This window comes from Dendrobium catenatum, unplaced genomic scaffold, assembly GCF_001605985.2.
Source record: "Dendrobium catenatum unplaced genomic scaffold, ASM160598v2 fragScaff_scaffold_716, whole genome shotgun sequence".
Taxonomy (NCBI): Eukaryota; Viridiplantae; Streptophyta; class Magnoliopsida; order Asparagales; family Orchidaceae; genus Dendrobium; species Dendrobium catenatum.
Genome location: NW_021319178.1, coordinates 17,310,580 through 17,326,537, shown reverse-complemented (window position 1 = coordinate 17,326,537; position 15,958 = coordinate 17,310,580). Strand labels below are relative to the sequence as shown.

General features: G+C 32.9%; 1 protein-coding gene across 1 annotated transcript in view; it reads right to left on the bottom strand.

The window, feature by feature from the left end:
- Positions 1 to 6,701: 6,701 nt before the first annotated feature.
- The window catches only part of LOC110105905 (protein YIPF5 homolog), a 12,112-nt gene continuing 2,855 nt past the window's right edge, over positions 6,702 to 15,958 (bottom strand). Inside the window, exon 2 of the mRNA XM_020835588.2 lies at positions 6,702 to 7,203. The gene's annotated coding sequence lies outside the window, so the exon portion shown is untranslated. The remainder of the gene's footprint in view (positions 7,204 to 15,958) is intronic.

Below are 15,958 nucleotides of genomic sequence, written 5' to 3'. Positions count from 1 at the left end.
ACCCAAAAATATATTATGCTAAAATAATAAAAAGAATAAAAAATTATAAGAAAAATAATACGGAATCACTAAATATAAGAAAGAAATATAATTTTAAATTATTTTTTACTTAAAAGCCTAAATGTTAAGATATATTAAAGGTACTTTACATTAATATTTTTTAAACAAGTTAGCTCGGGAGATAACTGAGTTTAATCAGGTCTAGCACAAATTTGACAAATAAAATATTTATAGAGTAGAATATGAGCGCGCTTATGAAATGACTTGACTGACTTAGGCTTCATTTAGGACTATTTCTTAAAGTTGTCCCAAAAGATGCATTACACCTCCATATCAGGAAAAATTATTATATGCGGTGTTTGGAAGAGTCCGGAGGCTAATCGAGACACGTCATATCACTCAATACATAATACATTGGATAACGGAACACGTCCTTTTACCCTTTGATCGAATATGTTCAAACACCCCCACATAATAATCTCTCATCTCGGGCAGCCAAAATTTGCACTGCTCTTCAGCGATAGCAGTATATTTATAGCCTATGATGCGACTTCTGATAGCAAAAGGTTGATGTACACTGAAATATATGATGGGAATACGAAAGGCCGCAGAAAGGATGCTTTCCTTTTTTTTTTAATTATTATTATGAGTATTGTTATTTTTATTATAATTAAAATATAAGATTAATATAATCACGTAAATTTTTGAAAAGTTTTTATTCAATTTTTTTTTAACGCTTAAGAAATAATATTAATTACATATTTTTAAAAAATATTGAATGATACTCATAATAATGATTAAAATTCATAATTTTTAAAAAATTATCTTCTCCTTGCACGTTTTAATTACTGATTTAATAATTATATATGTAGATTATTTAGAATGTACTTAAGCTAGCAAGAAATATTTTTTGGTCATAATAATATTTTTTTCATTTTCTATCAAATATTATTATGAGTTGATATTGGGGGTGCAAACGAGTCAAGTCGAGCTCGAGCCAGGGGGTATTCGAGTAGAGCTTGATTGCCAAATACCAAGCTCGAGCTCGAACTCGAGTGGAGCTCAACTCGTCTCAATCAAGCGGCTCATCAAGCGTCGTCCCGAACATGTTAGTTGTCGCGAACAACATTGTCCCCTTAGTTAGCTTCGTTCTGAGCTCCATCATCACCATCTCGGTTGCAGTCGTCAACATCCCGGCCCTCGTCGTCGCCCTACCTAGCTCTGTCGTTGACCTCCCTAGCTCCATCGTCACTCATCCCGATCTCTGTTGTCAACATTAGTCTTCGCCCTCCCGAGCTCCGTCGTCGCTCTCCCGTCTCCCGATATTTCATTTTCAATTTCCCGCCCAGCCTCCGCGTGCTGCTCGAAGAGCTGTTGAGTCGAGCATACGTATGTTCGAGCTCGATATGCTCAACTCGTCGAGCCTCTTACCGAGTCGAGTTTGAGTCAGCTCGCGAGCCGGCTTGACTCGGTTGCAACCCTAGTTGATACGAAATGAACTATTGGCAGATATATCGGGGGTCCAAGGAGTCGGCGCCCCCTAGCAGGGTTCGACCTGCTCGGTCAAGTCGCGAGGGCAAGGGGCAGCGCCCCTGCGGGAGTTTCCGGGGGCAGCGCCCCCGGAACAAATTTTGATTTACCATTTCTCTTTGTATATGATTCATCATTCCCTGACAATAACACCTATACATAATGTGTTTAATTATACATGGGGCAATTGCCTAAAGATCATAATATTTTAAAACTTTTAGGGAGGGGCAATTGTTTTAAAACTTTGATGAAATTCACTATGCCTTCAACATTAAAAGTATTTATCTTCTGAAGACTTATAAAAAGTTTTTTAATTCTTGCAAAATTATTTATCGAAGTACTTGTGTTTACACAACACAACAAAATGATTGTCGTTATCATTTTCTAAAGGTTGCTTGGAGTATCAGATTTCAAAGTATATTCATTTAAAGTGTTTGGGAGGGAGAACTCTATCTTACCATAATTTATCGAATTAACAAAATTCCCTTATCTTAAAAAGGACCAATCCCAATAAAATGTCTATTGGCTTTCTATTTGTCTACTTACACCTTAAATTCTTTGAGACCTATATTTTACCCATAACCTTTCACCTCAATGACTAAAGTTTGACACTATATTAAAGCCTAGCATATTCATAGGATATATATTTGGGTAAAAGGGATACAAAATATTTTATCTTAATAAAAAAACCATTTACACTTCTACAAAATATTTTATCTTAATAGGAAAAAAAACCATGATTCAATTTTTAGGTGCTTGCTTTAGTTAGCCATTACTCAAGCAAGTGTCATTTTTTTGGTATTTTTGCATTATGAGACAATTCATGCATATAGCAATGCAACAATATCTTAAAGTAGCTTTATGAGTCCTATGTTATTCCAAGTATGGTCCTGATATAGTATTTTTTTTTTATTGCTTCTTTAAGCTAAATAAAAATTGATACTTATGAATATTCGAGCTATGGCCCAAGGTACTTATGAATAAAATGGATACACTTCTTATATATTTTAATATTAAGACTACAAACATCAGCCATATAATATTATGATAATTAAGTCATGCTTCATATGGTTGCTAGTCATGTTTTCATGAATGAACCAAAAAGTATGAATCATATAGTCATTTCATCTATGAAAAGACATAACTTGGATTGATCAAAATAAAGAACTTATAAAAAGCAAAGCAAGTTATGGACATCTTCACCAAGCTTTTTGATGAGTAAACAATTTAGTTTTCTTCTTAGGAAGGTTAGCACTGTGCACATTAATACACGGGTACAACTAATTTACAAGGATTTTCTAAGTTCACCTCAATGGAGCTCAGATAAGAGTGCACTCATTCGATATAAGCCCACTCAGAGAGGGGGCCCACCTCAATAAGATTTAATAATAATAGGCACTCACCCCAAGGAAGCCCAACAAATGAAGCACACATTAGATAGATTTGACTAATGGAGCAATTTTCCACAATAGAGATAGAGGCGATACAGACAGCTTTTGGCCTATGCTGGCAAGGAGGCACTTACTAATGAGAACTTATCCTAAAGAAAGACTCTCCCTAGGTTAGGAAATATTTTCAAGGACTATATTTCAAAGGGAAAGTTAAGAGTCACATATCCATGATTTAAATAAAGGATAAAATAAACATACGTGACAATAAAATGTGAACAATTAATAAGTTCATTTTTCATTCATTTATTCAAAAAAAAATACATTAATTTTTTTTATAGAGCAAATAAAAAAGTAAAAAAGGAAAACTTTAGTTATTGGCCACACTCACCTTGTCACTCTCATCCAAAAAGAAGCCTAACATCAAATTATAAAATAATATTTATCTTCAAACATTCTCATTGAAGGGTGCTTTCCCTCTTTGGGTCAAATCCTCAAACTGAATATGGAGCCTCATGCAAGTTCTATGGTTGTGAGCCAAGGTGAAGGTACCTTGTCAACTTGTAGCATAAGCAGCCATAGGTGCAAAGGCAAGCTTTGGGGTAGGGCTAGCATCTAACTTAGCCTCAATGACATGCGAGTAAATGTTAATCCCCATATTGTATACCTTTGGTGAATGGCATATACATATAGAAAAAAACATAAACCTCCTGGCCTTAGGATTCTTGGAAGGCGTCTTCTTCTTCTTATTATTATTATTATTCTCCTCCTCCTTTCCTCTATGATGAATTCAAAGAAGACCACACATTGGCTCCCCAACAGCCAAGTCCTTGCAAATGACAACTCCTCAATATGGAGCTCTTCACTCCTAGGCCAGATTAGCACCCATAATACTGAGCAAATAGCGGTGCATTTGGAGAACCTCTTTTATCATCACTCAACGGTATGTCATCAAGATCCTCTTAAGACATAGTAGGTGACGAAGAAGATAAATCTATCGATAGGGTTTAAGGATGAATGGAGTAAAAGGAGAGTAACATGTATAGGTGGCTAAGAATGAACTACCAATTGAGTAGAAAGATAATGACGCCAACACCTTATCTTTCATCTTCTTCTCTCCCTGACCATTAAGAAAGTCAAGGCCTAAGAATTAAAGAATATTATAGTTCTCATAATAACTATACAAGTCGAGCCTACTTGAAAAATATTTTTTTTTTTAGCATCATTACAAGAAATGTTTTCAAAATCCCTGGAGTCTTCCTCATCCAACTTTATCATGACTAGATTCTCCCTGTCAAATGGAATAGGCATGATCGTCACCATCTATTTAGTTACCAACTTCAAGAAGACAAATGTACCTAAATCCCTCACTTTGTTGGCCAATCCACTCATCCCCATGTAATGTGAAAAATTTTGAATGCACCTATCCTTAAAAGTAAGTATGTTAAAATTTTGTTCAAATAAGGTAAGGCCACAAGGGATATTCTTTAATCTCATGTACGAGATGAAAGGGATGATGCTCGCTACAAAGTTCAGCATTATATGGGTAAGGATGATTTCGTTGAAATTCAAGATCTTAATAAACTCATAGCATAGTAGAAGTGGTAGACAAACTTTGAAGTAATTCTAAGGGAAGCATAGTTAATCATCAACCATAGTGTTTAAGCACTCATCGTGATTGAGAACTTGCACTGAGAAATTTTCATCCTTGATGAAGTACACATGAAAGGTCATAACAGGCGAAAGATGAATCACCTATAAAGCTTGATAGTACTCAAACCTGTTACAATTCTTATGGCACCTTTGCAGCACAACCATCTTAATAAAGCACTCACACCAGCAAAGAGTAAGAGAATAAATGAATAGAGAGAAAGTCAAAGAAAATAAGAGAAATAGTACCCGAAATTGAGGTTTTAGATATATTTATAAAGAGATGAGACTCAAAATTTAAATTAAAAGTCACATCTATCATAACTGAACATATCTGATGTCTCGCACTCTCTCATCATTACAATAAGATCACTCGCACTTCTCAAATGAACAACAATGAGGCATCCCAGGTAATAAAGTAGTCTCCAAATGTAAATAAAAAAATAAATCCAACATAAACACAGTAAGTTTTAATTTTTATATGTTTCCATTACATTATGATGATTTCATAGCACTCACCCTAAAAAAAAACTTAAATATATAATCCATAAGAATGGCTAGGGAGATTATCCCATTCCTAACTAGGTGTCATAGGATGATAATGTCTTCAACTAGGAATTGACTCGATCGTGATGACTTCAAAAGCTTGTGGGTTACCACAGCCTCAAATCTACAAGCATAGTGAGCATAGTGAGTTGATGTCCCCACCCAAGATCATAAAATATAGCACCTTTTCCAAGTTCATAATACTCTTCTTCTCTTCTTTAGACTTCACCTTAACACGGGTAAGTTCTTCCTTTAAATCATAAACTCACCCTAGAATGGCCTCTAGTGGAGATAACACTAAGACCGCTATTCTTGGGCCACCAAGAGGAGGCGGAATAGGCTCAAGAAAATCATAAGGAAATGATGAAGAATGGCTTAAGGAACCTCTGAGCAAAGGATTGTTAAGCATATTATGTTATATAATTGTTGACCTGCTGTATAAAACAAAAGAGAGAAAAAAAATAATAATAATTAAAATCCACGTACCTGTCCGGCGCCGAATTCAGCACGTCGTCGCCCACGACCTCGCACGATCGGATGTCCCTCTACGTCGTGTTAACGACTCTCGCTCTCGCTAATTGAGGTGACTCGCCCTAATTGAGGCTAAGTAAAGAGTAAAGACTCACCCTAATTGAGGCTAAGTAAAGAGTAAAGACTCACCCTAATTGAGGTGACTCGCCTTTCTTATAGGGCTCTTCAACTAAACTATAGGAGATGTACATTTACGAATCCCATAGTAATAGCCCCATCGGTCATGCTAAAACCCACAACTCAAAGAAAGGAGCCTACCTAAGATATTCACCCGAAAGAATTCTCTCATGACATTAACCCAAGAGTCATTTGCATAGACCATTTGTCATTGGTTCTAATAGAAGGCAGGTAGAACAACATTATATATAAGTATCCACATGTAACATGTCATGATCTAATCCATGTGTTTGCAAATATTAGTTCAAATTTATTCATTAGTACAATCAAAGTATCACCCATGAATAAATTTGAATCCAAAATAATGATTGATATCCACTCCAAACTTGGTAGTGAGTATTAACAACAAAAATCACTGGACCAATTTATGTCATCAAATATTCCTATTTTTTTGTAGATTTCTGTATTGATCTTTTCCTCACATAGTATACAAGATAATTCTTATTGAACTATTCAATGGATATTCTTATTTTGCAATATAATATGTTTTATGGAAATTAGCTATAAGTACGGATATTTTGCAATAATTTTAAATTACCACAATTCACAGGAACTTTCACAATACAGTGAAAAGCCTCTTAATACAAGGAAGCCAATCATCGTAGGTCAGCCCAAGCCCAAGTCAGCCTAAAAATGTGAAAATAATTGCTCTACATTTACATATCTAACATTTTAATATTTCAAATCACAATAAAACACAAATAAACAAAAATATACTATAAAAATTTTAATATTAATAATATTTTTTAGATAATTTAAAATATTAAAAATTAGATAAATAAATACATAAAACTTTTGTGATATGCATGTAAATCCCCCTAATAACAATTCAACCCTTGAGAAATTAGAACAAAAGGCAAGAGTCGTAACAAAGGAAGGTTTTGCTGATAAGATTTTATGACATTTTTTTTTATTTATATAATATAACAAGCTTGATAAGCAGTTTTCTTCCAGAAGTTGCCATTTCATTCAACTGTAAGTTCAAAAGGTACAAGAGTCATAAGAAATAAAGATTTTTCTCGAAGCAGAAGCAATTTGTTCTCGTTTTTTCTCTATTAAGGTGCATGTAAACCATATATCGTTTAGAGAGAATGCAATAAATTAGCTTGAAAATTGAGGTAGAACTGGCAATAATCCTCCATCCAAAATAGGCAGATTACCAACTTGAATCAGACAAAGAAAGGACATGTAGAATGGTGGATCATTCATAATACCACCCGACTGCCAAAGAATATTCAACAAGTTTACCAAATCCAAAAAGAACTGAAAGTAGAATCAACGGTCCAGTTATCTCTGTATCCTCTGAAAATTGATGGCCCTAATTAAACTGGTCACGTATTCACACTGATAGGTTCTTCTGGGAGAAATAATCAAACATGAACTGCACAAAAAAATGGATGAAGAGTATTTTAACGTTACGCAGCCTGAGAACTAAAACACAGTTACAACTGGTTTTGTTGGAAAATTTGGCATCCTCCTACAAATTGGATTAAATTGAATGTAGATGCAGCACTATTGAAGACCAATGAGACGAGTATTGCTGGAATCTTGCGTGATCATAGAGGTTGTTTTTTGTTAGCATATGATAAGAGGTTGAAGCATTGGGATATTTCGTTTATGGAATTGTGAGCTGTGTTTCACTTCAATAATGTTATTGAAAATTGGATGACGGATAAGCTTGGTATCATCATAGAAGATCTTAGAAGGTGATAACTTAAATATTATTAATCTTCTGCAAGATTCTTTATTGAGGAGCAATAATCAGTTGAAGAAGATTCGAAGACTAGATTTTTTTTTCTTAGATGTTTTTCATAATGGAATGTTTCATTTTGTGTCTAGAGAGAGTAATGGGGTGGTGGATGCTTGTTCTAAATTTGCCCTACATGGAGATTTTTTTTTTTTTTGGGATTCTTTTGTTTTTAGTGAACTTCCTTCAAGTATTGTTGACTTGATAAGGAATGACTGTGATAGGATTTCTATCACATAGGTTACTTTGTTTTCTTTATTTTCAGTATTAATGCAATTTGCTTTATCTTCAAAAAAAAAAAACTGGTTTTCTTGGAAGAGATTGCAATAAGCAGTTATGGTAGCAGCAGTGAAAGTACAAAGTTAAATTATTAGACTGATGAGGAACAAAAAAGCATTGCGATTTGTTTTTTCTGCAAGAGAAAAGAGAGAAGCCAGCAATCTAAAATATTAAGACGATATTTTGTAAAGTGTCAATAATATATGTCTCGCAGCAGGAGAGTATTTGCCAAACAACAGCAATAGAATCTAACAAAGAATTATGATGAAAACTTGTTCAAGCTTGACTATGGTAAAACATGGCAGCGCATTGAGGATGGGCTATATACATAGGGCATCCTAACTATTTCGCTCAAACTGAAAAGGAAAATAAAATGTAAAGAGTAGAGGTAAATTCTCTATATAAATCTCCCAAATGTCCTATGCGAACAATTAAAAATTAAAACATGCATACAAAGACAGCTTCCAAGGATTACAAAAGAATTTATTTGATATGAATGATATCTAAGGCTTCGTTTGGGACAGCTCTTTTAATGCTTTCAAAAACAGCTTTTTAGAGAAATATTTTTTTGAATTAATAATTTTTGCCAAAAAATTATTTTAAAAAGCAATGAGAAAACTGTCCCAAACAAAATCTAAATCAAGACTCAATTAGTCATTTATCATCTATACATCAGTTAAGCAAATAAATATTTCTTGAAAGAGCAAGATAAATTTCATAAGATTATAATTAGATGGACTACATTATATAAATCAAAGTGTTGGGCATGATATAGAAGAAAGAATTGTTTAATGCCAATCAGTTAATGGGTCCTCGTTAATGATCAAGGTGAAGGTGCTTGAAGATTTCTTTTTTCTCTGTCAATCACAACCTTTAGCAATTTTCATGGAGAAATCAAAGAGTTAAAATTTGATAAGCACGAAACCTTAACCTTTCCACACACATGGCTCAATTATGATTCATGGACGATCAAATTAACCACACGTACTAACAGGGTTGCAAATGAACTAATTGAATAAGCTTAAACACATTTATTAATAATTAATTGTTAAATAAACAAACTTGAATAGCTTAATGCTTGATTGATGAATAGCATTATTTAAAGCTAGTGAACTAGCTTATTAAGATGCTTAATTAAGGCTTATGTGTGTGTGTGTATATATATATATATATAACACACAAATACATACATAAATACATGAAGAAACATAATATGAAAAAACAAAAGTAAATGTTATCCTAAAATTAGATGATGTATTTAAATAACACTAACAAAAAATAATTTTGAGTAAGATTCAAGATCTTAACATTCTGATTGTACATGTGATGCAGGACTACTTAGATGAGATGCATATGGGTTCATTTAGGCGTTGCACAACTCTTCGATTAGAGTAATTTTAGAATAAAGTTACGAGCAATTCCCAACGAAGATTCAAAACAAATAAAGAAGTAATTTGCCCCCATCAACATGAGAAAGTTAATGTTTTGCATAAAAAATTAACTAATGATAATAAGAATATTACAAAGGATGTGTTTGAAGTATCAAAAGGAAAAACTTCTAATAATAAAAATAGCTTGGAGTAGAATCAAAATGTGTAAGAAAAGATCAAAAGTAATAAACTTTGTTATAAGAATTGGTTTAGATATAAAAACCCGAAACAATAGAAAACATATAAAAATGCCCATGAGTCTAAGAAAATAATATAAGATTCAAAGAATCTAACTTTTAATGATTTATATAATAGATTAAATACTAAGAAAGCAAAAGATGTATGTATAAAATAGCCAAACAAAGATATAGAAGAAGTAAGAATTTAATTCAAGTGAAGTGCATTAAGTATAAAGATCAAAAAATGTTTTTATTAGAAGAGTATATTCAACAGAAGTAGACGAGATATTTTGATAAGATTTTCAATGAAAATTATGAAAATATTAGCATCCTAAATAAAAATAGATTTTTTTAATCGGCGTATTAGTAAAATCAAAGTTAGAGAGACTATAAAGAAAATAAAGTGTGGAAAAACTGTTAGACCTGATGATATTCTAATGGAGGTGTGGAAATGCTTAGGAGATCAAGGAATTTATTGGTTTGCAAAATTTTTCAATATTATTTTGAAGACTAAAAAGATGTCATATTATTGGAGTGTGTCGATTTTTATTTTTAAGAATAAAGATGTTGCACAAGAGCGTGTGAATTATAGAGGAAATAAGTTAATGTGTCATAATTCAAAACTTTGGGAGAGAGGTATTGAGTATATGTTATGATGTGATACAAATGTTTCTCAAAATCAATTTGGATTCATGCCGGGTAGATCTACTATGAAAGCTATATATTTATTAAGAGGTTTAATGGAGAAGTGCAGGGAGAATTATGAGGATCTATATACGATATTTATTATTTAGAGAAAGCTATGATAAAGTTCCTAGATAATTGTTATGGATAGTTTTAGAAAAGAAAAGACTCAAGTCATTAAAGATATGTGTGCAAGAGCTATTACTTGAGTTTAAACACAGGAGGGTTAGACCAAATGTTTTCCTATTTTAATTGGATTACATCAAGGATCAGCTTTAAGGCCATATCTTTTTGATTTAGTCATGGATGTTTTACTAGACATTTGCAGAAGGATGTGCCATGATGTATGCTTCTTGCTCATGATATTCTTCTTGCTGATAAGAATAGATAGTGAGTTGAAGGTGAACTTGAATTATGAAGATCAACCTTAGAGTCTAAAGGTTTTCATTTGAGTAGATCTAAAATCAAATACATTGAGTGTAATTTTAGTAGTAATAAATCTAATAGAATATTGTGATTTTGGAAAATCAAGTCATTAAAAAGAGTACATATTTTAAATATATCGGGTATAATAGATAGGGATATTATTAGTAGAATTCTAGTTGGATGCCTGGAATGGAGAAATTCATCGGGCATGTTGTGTGATAAAAAGGTACCCCTCAAACTAAGAGAAAATTCTATAAGATGGTGATGAGACAACTACAATGTTTTATGGCGCAAAAATGTTGGTCATCAAAAGAGAAGCATACAATTAAGTTAAGTGCTGCAGAGAAGATGATGCTCGGGTGGATAAGTGGTCTTACTCTTAGAGATAGAATGTTAAATACGTGAAAATGTTGGAGTAGCTCCAGCGGCAAATAAGAGTAGAAAGAGTTGCTTTAGACGACTGGTCACATAAAATGTCAGTCTACTCATGATCCGATTAAGAGAGTAGATATATTAGATTTGGTCTATGTTAAGAGAGAGCGAGGTAGACCTAAAAAGACTTGATTAGAAAATAATAGAAATGATTTTTTTTATTATATTTAAATGAGAATTTTAGTGACCGACTACAATATTTTGTAAAGATGCTTGTGGGAAAAATAACTTTTTTAAAGCTACTATGAATATTATAAATATGTTCTTTTTTTTTAAATTCAGACAGTTGCTTTCATAAAAATATAACATACTAGCAACTCTGGTTATAAAAATAGCTTCCTATCACATAAATCTCAAAAAAGAAGCAAGACAGCAGCAAGAAAGTAGCAGCAAAATGAAATTATGGTATGGTCTAAAGAGCAATGATGTGAAGAAGTTATCCCAAATAGAACCTTAATTTCAAAATTTTAACAGTAACATTTTAGAACTTTATCAACTAAATTATTTAACACCAACACAATTTATTTGTTTATGCAAACAAGCAAAAATTTAATAAATGCATTATTCACACTTCAACACCCAAAAAAAATTTAAAAATGAAGCTCTATTTTATGTCATGTGTCACGTGACGTTTTTTTCTCATTTCATTTAAATTTTCAAACTTATTAGTTGTGAGACATTTAGTTTCACATCATTCAGAGGTTTACTTTAATACTATTTAAATGGAAAAAAAGAGGTCAACTGCAAGAGCTTGTAATCCATGTAGGACATACACATGATTCAAATGATGGAAGAATTTTGAGTGACAGATATTGCTAAACAAGATTTTAAAGCTCATTTTAAAAGCTTGTTAAATTAAAGTCTTATTTTTTAGGTTAAACAATATCAACTCAATCAGGCTCATTTAAATTTAAAAAAGAGCTACTCTCAATAATCACAAAATAAATCAATCATGAGCAGAGCAAAATCAAAACTCGAACAAGCGTGAACTTAGATTAACCAAACTTAAACTGTCACAACAGCTCAAGTTGAGCTCAAACAAGATGTTTGTGAAAGAGCTAAGCTAAAATTGCCTCCAGCTCATGTTAACTCAGTTCTTTTACACCTCTACATACTAAATCTGATCCCTAGATTATGGCTCCCAGTTAAGAGGATTTCACCACTATGAAACTATAGCTTCAAATGAAGGTTGATTTTAAAAACTTCTTTTAAGAGCTTCTTGGTTCATAAAACTATAGATAGCACTTCAACTTTAAGAGTTCCCTACAAATATACAAAAAATCTCGTTTGTACTACTTGATTGGACTTGTTTATATGATAATAGCTCCTCTTCAAGCTTGTCATAACGAGTGAGGCATTGATTTTTTTTCTTATCCTTCTTTTTTTTGCTTGAATTGACAAAATGATTCATGTTGCCGACCTTATATAGTGCAATAAAGACTTGATGTTATAGCTATTGTTGTTGTTACTGCTTGAATTGACGAAAGTGTGGCTCATTAATCCCCTCCAATAATGGAGGCGTCTCCACTTATGGCAACTCTTACCCCATTGCTACTCTAAAAGACATTTACCTTCCTTTTAGATGAGCTTTGGATAGCTGAATGCCCATTTTTGTGTAGTTGTACAAAATCTTGGTTGCAAATGAATTGAACTCGAGCTCATTTACCTAAAGCCTTATTGAGCCGAACAAGCATTATCGAGAAGCTTTATTGAGCTAGACATATGAGCTTAAAAATCATTTTTGTTTTAGCTTGGTTTGAGCTCAGCTTAAACTTTGTTAATTTTGAGATTATCAAGCTTAGCAGCCCATTTATAAAAATAAACAAGCATTATCGAGAAGACTTATTGAGCTAGACATATGAACTTAAAAAATAAATGTTTGATTTAACAAGTTTTTAAAATAAGCATTAAGACCATGCCCAATAATATCCACCCTGCAAAATCCCTGCATCATTTGAACCATCTGTATGCTCCACATGACTTATAAGCTCATGCTACTGAGCTATTTCGTTTCATTTAAACAATGCTAAGTAAAACCTTCAAATAATATGGGACTAAATGCCTGAGTTAATTAGCTCAAGCATTCAAATGGAAAGAAAAAAGTGACACGTGACACGTGACATGTAGAACAGAGTTTCACTTTTCAAACTCTTTTTTATGCTTAGGTTTGAAAATTGCATATATTAAATTAAAACTAGAATATCAATAAAAATTTTATTAGTTTGTTCACTCAAAAAAAAATGTGGGCGCTAAATAATTTAGTTGATAAAAATCTAGAAAGATATTATTAAAATTTTGAGATTAAATTCCGCTAACATTAATTTTATACTTGACACCTATAATAAAAGTGTTGGGAAATGATACATACATATATATATATATACACACATTGCGTGTGTTAATATATATAATTTATTTATTTATATTTACAAATAAAATTTCCTATGCCCAAGTATGCATAACTAAAAATTGCAAAGAGAACAAAAAGTAATAAGAATAGCTTACAATTTTTATTGCAAACTCCAAAATATGTAACAAACTAAAAAAAAAAAAAGACTTTTTAAAAATGAGCACAACCAAACCTAAGGCTTCATTTGGAACAACTTTCTTACTGTTTTTTAAAACAGCTTTATAATACTAAAATTCTTGAATTAAAAACTTCTGTACTAGAAAACTACTTCAGAAAATAATTAAAAAAAGCTGTCTCAAACAAAGCCTACGTACACCCTATAACAAACTTTTATTTCCTTTTATATAAAGACAAATCTATACGCGAACTTCAAAAATAAATTCTTAGGGCTTTTTTAAAGTTTAGGGTTTGATTTTTAAACTTATAGGAAAGCTATGGTCATAGTTCTCGGTACCGCTATGTACATGCTCGGTACTGCTATGTACATGCTCAGTACCGCTAGGTACATGCTCGGTACCGCTAGGCATCTTTCCATACAAATAACTTACGAACTTTAAAAATAAGCAGAATTTCAAAATTATTCTTACAAATAAAATTTGTTGACCGGAAAGGTCGAACCCCGCCAGGGGGCAGCTCCCCCTTGGACCCCCGGCAGCCCGGCATATTATTATATTCATCATCTTTAGTAAAAGTTGTTAGTGTTAGTCTGCTTCTTCATGTTAGTGCTAGAGTTTTGGGCCTCACTTGTTCTTCCTCTGGGTGTGAGCGAAACTGTAGCACAGATAGTCAAGTGCAAACAAAGAGAAGAAATCGACTTTCAACACTCAGAATGAACTCCCTTGTGTATATTATGCACAACAAGAGGTTGAGGAACAATGGGTTGAAGGATGATGAAGACCCATTGGTGTGTGATGATGTGACGTCTGATAATGAGTGGTTCATAGATAATGAGACAAAATTGTCATTATCAGACCTGTAACTAGAGGATCTAATTGTTGACGTCTTGAAGAGCGAGGTAGATTAAGTGGGCACATCCACTAGTGCCAAACTACACACATCCACTAGTTCTGCAGCACAACAAGCAACTAAAGGTATTCCACAACTTCTTATGTGCTATTACATTATATATATATCAAGTGGGAAATTAACATAACAATAATCATTCTTATTGAACAGGGAAAAGAAAAGTGAGTAACATTGAAGATGATGAAGATATGACATTCATGGATACAATTGGAGAAGAAGATTCACTTGTATACCCATTTAGTGATGGGATATGATTTGGTTTAATATGTTCTTTCTTATTTGTACTTTGGGAGTTTTGATATACTTATATTTTGTGGTTTTGTACTTTGGGACATGATTTTATTGCATCTATTTTCTTACTTTCCACTAATTTCACTTATCAGTTAAATGTTTTTATTATATGATAGAATCTTACTATTATTTACCTGCTAAAACCCTTAAATTCTCATTTACGCAATTCTTCGTCCGTGAGGCTTACGCCTCACACCGCCTCGAGGCTTAAACCTCGTCTCACTGACGAAAAATATCTCGAGGCTTATTTACGCAATTTTAAACCTTGGTCACAACCCCAATATCCTTTTGCATTGCTTTCAAATATAAATATAGATCTGCTTTGTACATTAGACAAGTGTGGTGTTCTCCACCACAATAGTAATTAGTTTTTTCTTTCCCATCTTTCTTCTATTTTATAGGAAAGAGTTTAGGTGCGTGCAGTCTACAATATGTTCCCTTGTTATGAACAAGATTTAGCAATGATAATAGAACTTGCCAAAGACATTTGGCTTATATAAGGAAAAGTCATCACCAATCTTCTTTCATATTTTATTTTGGAGAAAGGACACATCTTCGAATGATTCATGATATTCTCCCCCATTGCCTTGATTTTTGTGCTTAATGGTTGTTAACATCACACTATCTTGCTCAATCATCAAGAGCATGCATAGTTGATTTGCAATTTGAAAATGAAACCTCAAGGTATGTACTACATCAATACTTGTACATCCCCAAAGATCTGCTTCCAAAGAGACAGCTTGAAACTCAATGGTGTACTGCTATACAAATCGTCCATAACACTGTCTCAAGCTATGCTACTTCCACCAATATTCTACAATCTACATACAAATCAAGTAAGCACTCACACCACTTGAATATCTCTGAAGTTATCTAATGATGGTCATTCATCTTCAGATGGGCATTCCACCGCGTGATGGCATACTCTTATTGATTGATCCATGAATTGAGCTTCTTAGCATCAATATGCCATCATATATAAGAATCAAATCTTTAGCTTCTACTTTAAATGGTTGCATTGTGGTAGATATATCCACATCTACACCTTCACTAATCATGCTTGCATGTGACATGGAAGGAGGAATATGATTAGTCAACTAGAGCTAATGGTTTCGCATTCTCATCCACTCCATCACAGAAAGTAACTGCTATATCAATCTAGCTAGTAGCTGGACACCTTTTAGATTGCAATGGTAATCCTCCCCATCCCAGAAAGTAACAGCTATATCAAT